The sequence below is a fragment of the Crocodylus porosus genome, unplaced genomic scaffold, assembly GCF_001723895.1.
Source record: "Crocodylus porosus isolate Cpor-Errol unplaced genomic scaffold, CroPor_comp1, whole genome shotgun sequence".
In the NCBI taxonomy this organism is placed as follows: Eukaryota; Metazoa; Chordata; order Crocodylia; family Crocodylidae; genus Crocodylus; species Crocodylus porosus.
The window spans coordinates 52,550,697-52,560,699 of record NW_017728906.1 but is presented as its reverse complement, the minus strand read 5'-3'; the positions used below and the strand labels follow the sequence as shown (position 1 = coordinate 52,560,699).

Genomic DNA, 10,003 nt, shown 5'->3' with positions numbered 1-10,003 from the left:
TGCTGGGATCCTATGACCCCAGCTGACTTCCTGCCCTTTGGGCAGGGGGCTGGACTCGATGATCTCCCGAGGTCCCTTCCAGCCCTAATGTCTAAGAAATCTATGAAATCATTGTCTTCATCTACCGAAGTAGGTACTTTGTCAAAGAAGGAGATCAAATTTGTTTGATACGATTTGATCTTTGTAAATCTATGTTGGCTGCTTGTGATGAACCTTTTCTCCTCCAGATGCTTACAAATGAACTTCCTGAAGATATGTTTCAGTAATTTCCCAGATACTGACTTGAAAATAACTGGTTTGTAGTTCTCTGGGTCATTATTGTTGGATTTGCCTTCCTAATTTTGTCTCTGCAGGTTCTTTCTATTTCCTGGCATGGTTCCTTTGTGACCTGCCCATTTTTTCATTGCCTGTCTGCTTTCCTTTTATATTTAAGGCATCCTAGAAGCTCCTTGTACAGCCACACTGGTCTCTTGCTATTCTTCTTGTGTTCCATCACAGGGGAATGGTTTCTTATTCAGCTTCTAATAATAGGTCTTACAGAAGTTCCCAGACCTCCTGGATGCCTTTCTTCTTCAGTTTATCTTCCCATGGCACCAGGCCTACTAAGTCTATGATTCAATTGAGATCCATGGTTTTTTAAATCTAGCATCCTAGTTTTGATGATCTCATGATCTCCCCATCTCAGGATGTGGAATTATGATCATACTGGTCACAATATGGTAGGAGTCCATTAAACTCAAACCTCTCTTCCCTGATAGCTACCTTCTGAAATAAAGGACAGATAACCACTTGGAACTACAAAAAGAGTCATGAGTCATGTCAGATATCCTGAAGTAAAAATATTTTTTAAACTGTAAGTCAATCAGTCTGTCTAGATAACTGATATGTGGACTTGTGGTTTCTCAAAGAAACCAAATATTCAAGTACTGTATGTTCTTGAATCACCATATGCAATATTGCTTAAAATCACATTAATCACCACAATCAATTAATGAGACAATGCAGGAGTGTCAATATTATTTCCCTGTTCAACCTCTGTATCTTCTGTTCCTTCAGCATTTCACCACAAATTTTGGCACGTACTTCTCTTACTGTGAGCCAATTGGTAGAAAGAAGTCCCTATAGACTGTATTGCTAAAGGTGTATTTCATTCTTTTTCTTTTATATTTGTAGAATCCAATTAATTGATGTGTATGCTAGCTAGAAATCAATAGTGCTCCGTCTCCCAATTAGTGGACATATTTTTCAATGTGTGCTATACCATCTGTCTTTCATTTTGACTACAGATTAAGCACTTATTGTGCCTTCAGACTCATTTGAGTACCCATTCTTTGGTAGGTTCAAAGTAAAGCTGCTCCATCTTGGGTAAATGTAACAGAGGGGGAGAAGACAGGGTTTGGTGTTTGAGACAGTGTATGAAATGAGATTTATGTACGTGGCACTTTGGTGTGTATCACAGAAATACTGAGCATATTTCCAAGAGGCAAAACACGTATACACAAGTGTCTTTGGCCTGCCTTTTTTATACTGCTAGGTTTGGATGTATAGTAGTAGCAGTTAGTGTATATTCAGGTTTAATTAGCAGACAGCAATATGCTAGATAGCAACATGTTCCTGGTTATGAAGTCTGAATCAATATAACAGTATGTGGTCACAAAGAATTATTGCTAGCTGGAGCAAAGACATTTAAAGCAGGTGTAACTTTTACTGTTACACTATCTCAGTAATTTGTTTCAACATCTGATTGTATCCTACCTGTGGTTTTTATGCATGAACTCTGAACTGTCAGCCTAAACCTTGAAGGTCCAAGGGTGAGTAAGATTTACCAGCTTCTGTAGCCAGTAACACCAAAGAAAGTGATATGGCTGTTATTCATACCTAACCACCTCTGACTCCACAGTCTGAATGACTAGATGCCCATTTACAAGTTGGATCAAGTAGCAATAGCTTTCAGCACAACTACAAAACAAGGCTCAAATGCACACCTCATGATCCATAGCAGTTTGCGCATTCCGTCATTGCTCTCCTATCTGCATGGCTCTACCACATAAAAATGCCAAGCAAACACAACAGAGGGCAGAGGCTGCCTAAGATTATGTGCTTGACCATCTCTGTGCTTGTGATTTTAACAAAAAGTGTAGAAATATGCAGAGCTGGGATTTATTAAGCTTCTAGAATACAGAGGTGTGAATAAAGTAGGCAACAGGTACATAAATAGTATGTCTGCTTTAAAAGGAAGGTTTATGAATAGGGCACATTCACAGTGGTCTATCCTCTGTCATAGCATCCCTTGCCTACATCACCATTAGTTTAGGGATGTCAGAGATTACATACTTGCTTGTTCTATTTAGTAGCTGTTAATAAACCTGTCCTCTCTGGATTTGTCTAATCTATTTTTGAACTTAAAATATCAGCCTCTACAACCACTTGTGGCAAGGAGCTCCACAAGCTAAACTGAGCTGAATAAAAAGCCTCTTGTTTCCAGGTTCAGGAAAATGCCCTCTTAGGTATGGTGTCATGTATGTCTTGAATATTTAGCCTTACTAGTACAAAACAAATGATCAACAGGGATCCTGGTTTTCTTGGATTAAAAAAAATCCCCAATTTTCAGACCTAACTATCTATATATTAATGGTGTTTCATTTTAATCATGGAAAAATGTGGATTTGGGGTTACTTTTTTATACCTGAAAATTGGGAATTTTTTTAAATCCAAGAAAACCAGGATTCCTGATGATCAAACATCATCACAGAGATCAAAGATCATCAAAGATCATCACAAGGCATTTGTTAGGCCTTCCTACACTATCTACTATTCAGTCTGGGACTTCTCATTTTTCTTTCCTTCATTTAAAAGGATACTTTTACCTCATCCCATTCAGTTTAGTTCACAGCCTGGGCCAAACTACCATCTAGAATTGGGACTTGTTCAAAATCTTCAAATCTGGTTCATTTTAAAGATAGTTTTTAAGCTCAATTTGAGATTTATAATTTTCATTCAGATCCTTTCTTGTTAAATATGACAAATCAAAAATTAATTGCATAGGCTGCATTTTTAGAATTACATCAAAGCTTAACTGAGAAAAGTTAACTTGAACTTGAAACTTACTTTCATTTTATTTTTTTATGATCTTTACAAACATATTAAATTTTTCATCCATATTTTAACATCACTTTCCCTGTCTTTTATTTCTTTTAGCACTTACATATGTAAAAATTTGACAACCATGCCAAAGAACAATACAAAACCCATTCAGTGCTAATACACGACAATTTCAGGGATAATGGATCATAATCCTTTCACATTTCATATTCTAAACAACCCCTGATATAATCAGTGAATAAATATATTGTACCCAGAGGACACAGATCATTACCTGAAGTGCATCCATTAATTTTATTACCTTGTGTACTGTGCATAACAAATTGTGTTAGAATATTTTAATTGTACAGCACCCTATATGGAAGTACTTAGGAGCTGCCACTTAACATGAAGTACACCTTGTCAAGTATATTTATCATTAGCCAAGAATGCAAGATAGAATTATGTAATGTTATCTCTGTTTTTATAGCTTTTACCTCAGAAGGATATTTGGAATAGCAACTTACAATAAAGCATGATAATAACATTTCCTCTTTATTATGGTAGTACTTTAACTAAAGTGTTGAATCGTTATAAATTCATTTTCCATTGCTTGTAATAGTTCCTATCACAAGGTCTTGGAGAATTTATTTTGATACCCTACCTATATTATTCTAAACTATCACAATAATCAAGGGGCCGGTCAACTCCCTAACTCGTTTAATTTGTCAGCAGACTTTTATTTCTTAAGCAAAAGAAACATTCTGAAATGGTAATGGACATTTCTATTACTGTTGGGAGGTTATTCCAGGGCAGTGGTTCTCAACTTTTTCAGACTCAAGGCACCCCTCATCAGACCTGAGGCACCCCTCCCTGACTTTTGTGACTTGAGTGGCACCCCATTTCAAAAACTAATTCATTACAGTTCTTACCTCTTTGCAGAAGGGGTAGGCCAGTGGGTGCAGGGGTGCTGCCAGGCAAGGAGAGCCCAAGCCTGCCCTTATCTGTTTATCTCCTCACACCTGAAGCCTAACTCTGCCTTTATTTCTTTATCCTTTCACACCCCTCAAGCAGGGTGCCCTAGTACCCTGGTTGAGAATCATTGCTCTAGATGTAAGCAGGCCTCTTTAGATCCCAAGGTAAAAGGAAGCATGCCGTGGCATCTTGTGGGATACAGGCTTCCAAGAGTAGCAGTGACTTTCTTAGTAATAGAAACCAGGAACATCAGTAGCAATACTGAGAGAAGCGTTACCTTGAATCATATACATTACCCTTCTGACAGGGCTGGTGTCTTCTGGATAGTCACGTCTTTCCAGGGAAGCTATGCCCCAATTATGCTCAAAGGGACTTCCTTGCCAGCAGCTGCAAAGCCATGTGGCAGTGAGGCACCCTCACAGCCCTAGATATCAGTGTGGGCAACATAATTTTTATAGCTTGAAATCTGGACACCATTCTCTGTCTCTTGATTTGGGCTGGGCAAACAACTGAACTTTCTTTCCAATTTACTTCAAATATTAAAATACTCACTGAAACACTGAAAGCAGGAGGGAGACTGATGGACAGAGTAACTCTAGTCTACTGGTTAGCACACTCACCCAACAGGTGAGATACTTTGGTTGTAGTCCATATGCATAGGAATTATGTTTACAAAGTGGAATAGCAACAGCAAGAGTTAGGCCCCTGACACATGTTATACTAAAGACATGATTAACCAGTTAACCACCTCTTAAGTTGTTACTCGGACACACATTAATGCCATAAATGGTATGATAAAACAAAGAATAAGCCACAAAAATAGGTAATAACTTTGTGGTTGGCTACTATCATGCCATTAATTGAATGTGTGGCAAGGCTGGGAGCCCTATCAGCTGCTCGGGGCTTGCAGCCATAAGAACATACCATGGCCTCCCATGGCTTGGAGTCCTGTTAATTGATCTGGGCTCCCAGGCATAGGGGTGTACCCATTAGCAGACTGGGCTCTGTCTGCATTGCAATAAGGAGTGATGGGATAAGATGTGGCATGGCAGGAAGTATGATTATGGGGATTGCATACCAGATTCCACCATGCCTCTACTTGCACATCTGCCAGGGTTCTTAGAGAGTATCATGTTCCAAAATATCTTCTAGCCTAGTGATTATGGCACTTCTGTAAAGCAGGATATTTGAGAGGGAGATCTCCTTGAATGCAGGGGAGAATTCGGCCCATGTTTCTCATATACTGGTTCAGTATCCCATCCACTGGGTTACTGGTTAAAAGGGGCCATCCCTGCTGCTGCCATCAGTGCAGACTTTGTGAATCCAGTTGCAATTTGTTTGTTTCAGTAAAATTAATCAAAGAATTTGGGTTGAATAAATGAATAGTTCTGAATGCATCATTATTGTAATCAGGTCTCTCTTACAATAAAGTCCATTCTCCTTTTATCTGTTTTGCAACTTTTTACATATTTAGTTCTTCAGCTTCCTCTGCCTATCCTCAAAATTTGTTACTGGTTTAGCTCTTAAATCTGGATGTCACATTACATTTACTGATTCAATCACACTATTAAAATTGATCAGTTTCTGCAAGGAAAGTACCATTTAGAGTAGTAGTGAGGATACTTCCTGTGATTTGGACATTCCATTTAGTTTGGTTTCTGAAAATTTGATTTATCAGAACCTTTGAGCATTATTCTCTCCCTCTTCTTTTAAGTGAGCCAGATATTACTACCTCTCTCCACCAGACTCAAATCAAAATTTCTCCCCTAAATACAAAAAGTACACTGATTTCCAGTCTTCTCACACTGTATTATACTGTGAACAGAAAAAGATACTTGGGCATGGTTCTCTGACAGTCTGTTCTGTTATTTCTTGGGTATGCCAAAGACATAGAGTGAGAGGGAACTTATCTGAATGATTTAGAAACTTAAAAAAAAAAACCAAAAAACATTTAGTCTTAATGCAATTTGAACTTCAGGTTTCAAATGGAACTACTTTTTCTTTTATTTTCATCCTATTCCAATTTGGAGGTAATCCTACTCCTATCTGGAGGCAAATGTACTTGATTGTAACAACATGGAAGAACAGACAGAATATTCATTGCACTTAAAATCTTAAATATTTCATGCTGCAATTAACTTCCTCCATAGTCCAGGTGTAATTTTAAATACTCTGCTAGATATTCCAGCCACTAGCAATAAAAAAATCTTAGTTAAAATGCTCTTTCTAATTCTCATTATCTGAGCATTCTGACCACTTTTGTACTACTTAAGCACTTTGCACTGTACCTTCTGGAATTCCTTCTGGAATTGCCTTTGCAGCTTTGTAGCATATGAAGCCTTATAAATGAAATCTTGGGTTTTATGTTTATGGAGTGAGTTCATAAACAGCCAAAGAACACAGATTTCATTCTTATACAGACACCTAAACTGTTGTTCAGTTTGGGGTAGTTAAATATTCCTGCCAACAAAACTGTCATAATACATGTCAACTGATATCTGAGGAATTGGTTGAAATCACAGTAACTTACACTAATCAACATCTTACCTGTTTACTACCTACATTCTAGGAAGAATATGTGTTCTTTCTGGTAGGCTGATATTTGCACATACCTTTCCTTTTCTAGCAGTCTGTTCCAACAATAATGCTGACCTTGGCAACAATAGCAAATGCACTTCCCTAGTGACATAAATTCTTGAATGATATGTTACTTACTAAGTTAAGAACCAAAGCCAGAAGTACATTTGAGATTCTTCCTAACACTATGCTTTCACAAAAGGGGTTATTATAACTATAACCCTATCAGCATGCTTTATGTATTTAAGAGGAGAGGAGAGAACAGAGAATCAAAAGTTACAGTGCATATGAGAGAATTTAAGATGGGAATGGCCATCTGCTAGACACTAAGGCTTCTTGCAGACATGAAAACAAAACAAAACAGCACTTTATTTGAAGCCTGGCCACCCCCATGCTGGGTGCAGTGCACACCCGGAAAGTGCAGTGCATTAGTTGGACCAATGTCTGTATAGATAGGAATCTTCAGTGGGGCTTTATGGTGCTTTTATCTGATAGCTGATTGAATCAACTATCATATAAAAGCACCACTGAGGCACCCAATCTATATGGATGCTGCAGAAATGGGTTGAACTAATGTGCTGCTTCTTCTAGTAAAGCACTGTTTTGTTTTTTTTCACATTTGCAAGCAGCTTAAGTGTATCCATCAACTAGGCCATGAAACAAAACAATGAGTGTGTTGGGCTACTAGCTCTCCAACTGAAAGAAGCCATTATTAATCTACTAGAATTTCAACTTGAGTGAAAAAGAATAGACCTGCTCCTGGCATACATTGATCAGAGAATACCAGAGAATATTTATATTTTATTTTGTGTGCTAACTGAGCCTGACTAGTGAATAATTAGATCAAAGCATAAGTCCAGGATGGCCAACCTGTGGCACATGTGCACAACAACCTCTGCATACAATGCATGGCAGAGCAAGGATGGGACAGGCAGCACAATGGCAGATAAGACAGGGAATAGAAAGCAGAACAGCAGCTTGGTCAGGGAGCACAAAGTAGGAAGTAGAAAGATCAGCAAATTGGGCAGAAGGGGATTGTATTGGGGAGGGTGCAAAAATAATTTGTGGAACGCCTGCCAAAAAGGTTGGCTCCTACTGGTATAAGTGGCAAATATTTCTTCACCTGGCTTGCACAATCAAGGACAGAATAAGTTATTTTTAATGGGGGAAGATATAGAAGGGGACAGTGATAGAAATTTTGCACGTGACCAGCTACAAGAAATTCCAGGATACAGGCTCACAATCTCACAGAGGATGCAAATTTCCTAAATTACCTTTTCACACCTTCTTTTGGGCTGTTCCTTCAGATTAAAATGTGTATATACCTGAGGCCTTTAAAAACTAGATAAGCCCTGGAAACCAAAGCTATTCACTTGAGGCAATGACCCCGGTGCATGCTCACTATGTTTTATGTTCTACCAAATTTGGCTACATTGGTCAGTTTGTATTTGAAAGTCTAAAAATGTAATTCATTTAAAAGGGTTAAATCTCTATTGTTTATCATAAAACAATAAAAATTATGAACTATGAACAGCAACCAATGCGATGCAATTCATATTTTTGTGTTGTCATTTAAAGCAAAAAAAACTTGAAATGAGCTATTTTAGTCCAGTATTTTGAAAGAGTTGACCCACAAGTCAAAAGCAGTGTTGGATTCTCAGCACTTCTAAACATCAGGTCTTTCAAGGACTGTCACAGAATCCAAGAATCATAGAAAACTAGGGCCAGAAGGGATTTCAGGAGATCATCTAGTCTAACCTCTGCTCAAGGCAGAATCATCCCTGACTAAATCATTTTAGTCAAGTGTCTTAAAATATTTGCAAAACAGCCTTTTCCACAGTATTACATCACTGACTTGACGGATGAGACCCATGGCTCTGCAAGCCTTTTAATTGTTAATGTTGTTTATCAATACTTAATTTACCGTGTGCATCACTACACAATAAACAAAGTAATTAGCATGATAAACTGAGATACTGGAGAAAAAATATGAAGTCTCAGACTCTTTATAGCTTATTAGTTGGAAAAAGGCAGCAGATAGGAATGCAAATGTATTCCACTTACCCAAACCCACAATGACTTTGAATGTAAGACAATCCTCCCTCCAATAACTAGACATGAAAAAGCATCAAGTTATAATTTTCCAGTATAGAATCTATTAGTGGAAAGTTGTCTTAAATTCATCCCCCACTCTCACTGCTATGGTGGGGAAAGCTGCTCTTTGCCCCTTGTCCCCCTGTGCTGTGCCCGTCTCCCCTATGCCTGTCCTTGCCATAAGCCCCCTTGCCACATACCCCCTGCTGTCTCCCAACTCTCATCCTCTGTCCTGTGTACTGCCCCCCAACTTCCTACCTCACCACTTCCTGCCTCCCTGTTCTGCCTGCCTCCTTGCCCTTTGCTACCCGCTGCATTTGCCCACCACCCACTGCTCCCTCCCACTGCCTGCCTCACCACCCTGGCACTTGTGCTTGTCCTGCAACTCCCTACCCATTCCCCTTCTTACCTTCTGCTGCGGCTCTGCTCCTCTAGGGCACTAAGCAACAGTAGTGGCCTGACCCAGTTCCAGCCCAGCTCTGTCCAGCCATGAAGAAGCAGCAGCTGCAGCTCCCAGTACGGCTAGATCAGGGCTGAAGGGATGGGAGCTGGAGCAGAAGGTAAGGTGGGGAGGATGCAGCTAGGTGGGAGGAAAGCAGGGGTATAGGACCATGCACAAACATGGGGGGGGCAAAATGGGGGGCAGACTGCAGGCTTCCCCCCACTAACTGTCCACCCTGTGGTCCCTTCAGCTGTATGCCCCCTCCCCTGCCATACGAATCATCCTGGCCCAGGACAGATGGTGACCCATCTCCAGGTTCAGGCCCAAGCCTGAAGCCAAAGCCGGAGCTGAGTGGGCTACCTGCCCCAGGTCAGTACAAGGTAAGGCTTTCTTTCTCCCATACTCACTGAGGACAATACTTAGTCCTGAATATGAGTAAATAATCCATTTTAGTCCAGATTCTGCAATCTCATACTTTCACTAGATGGCACCATACCCAGTGAATGCATTCAATGGGCATGTCCAGATGAGCGGGAATGTGCATTTCTCCAGGGACAAACAGCAGCGACACATAGTTGCGCTGCTGTTACATGTCCCCAGGGAACACCCCTGCATGTGTGCTCTGGCACATGGGAAATAGCCGTGGGTAGAGTAGGGGAGGCTAGAGCCAGCACCTGAGCTGGTCCCAGCAGCTTTACCTGAGATCCTGGGAGCCTCATGGTAGCAATTCAGGTACATGGAGCCTAGCCAGCAGCCGGAGTATGTAGCTGGCTTGGCTCTGGTTTCAGGTGGCACCCTGTGCATTCATGTATGGTGTCCCACTTTTTTTGAAGC

General features: G+C 40.1%; 1 protein-coding gene across 8 annotated transcripts in view; it reads right to left on the bottom strand.

Moving 5' to 3' along the window:
- DMD (dystrophin) overlaps window positions 1-10,003 on the bottom strand; it is a 1,922,593-nt gene that overhangs the window by 1,188,461 nt on the left and 724,129 nt on the right. The gene's annotated exons all lie outside the window — the stretch shown is intronic.